The sequence below is a fragment of the Herpailurus yagouaroundi genome, unplaced genomic scaffold (genome assembly GCF_014898765.1).
Source record: "Herpailurus yagouaroundi ecotype Mexico unplaced genomic scaffold, PumYag 215, whole genome shotgun sequence".
Taxonomy (NCBI): Eukaryota; Metazoa; Chordata; class Mammalia; order Carnivora; family Felidae; genus Herpailurus; species Herpailurus yagouaroundi.
Window position 1 is genome coordinate 1,093,260 of NW_024412446.1, and position 681 is coordinate 1,093,940.

Genomic DNA, 681 nt, shown 5'->3' on the forward strand with positions numbered 1-681 from the left:
AAAGAAAGAAAGAAAGAAAGAAAGAAAGAAAGAAAGAAAGAAAGAAAACAAACGAACCAGGGCACCTTCAGACAAGGTGAGCAGGGATGGATGGAGATCTCATGGCAGGAAAGTTGGAAAGAGGCCTGTACACTCAAGACAAAGTGGAGATACTAGCAGCTCTCAGGAAACTTAGGGAGAAGCTGACTGCAGATGATGAGGCTTCTTGTCAGCACATGCAGGTGCTACACTCAGCCACTTTGAGAAAGTCTCTACAGACCTTGGCTTTGGAGACAAAGTTCTTGCATTGGCAAGCTCTGAGTTTGAAAAAACAAAAACATGACATGGTGTGGAACCTTGGGACATTGATCACATTCTTGTTATTCTAGGGATTTTGAATCATTGCAAAGAAATCATGAGATTCTTGAATGCATTGATAACCTAAGAAAAGGTGATGGAAAAACATACTTGTGGCTCCTGGTTATACCCTTCATCATTGTGCTTTGTGTAGGGCTACCTGCCTGAGTGATCCTAGACTTTTGGAGATGAGGGACCCATTGGGCCTTATTCATTATGTCTTGTGTGTTTGAGAGAGAGTACAGAAAAAAGTTTCTCTGTTTTTATTAAGCCTTCGTGTTTTTTTTAAATGTTTATTTTTACTTTTGAGAGAGAGAGAGAGAGAGAGAGAGAGAGTGAGCAAGT

The 681-nt window shown here is 40.7% G+C and overlaps 1 pseudogene; it reads left to right on the forward strand.

The window, feature by feature from the left end:
- The window catches only part of LOC121017373 (protein LZIC-like), a 1,287-nt pseudogene extending 939 nt beyond the window's left edge, over nucleotides 1–348 (forward strand).
- Nucleotides 349–681: the final 333 nt, after the last annotated feature.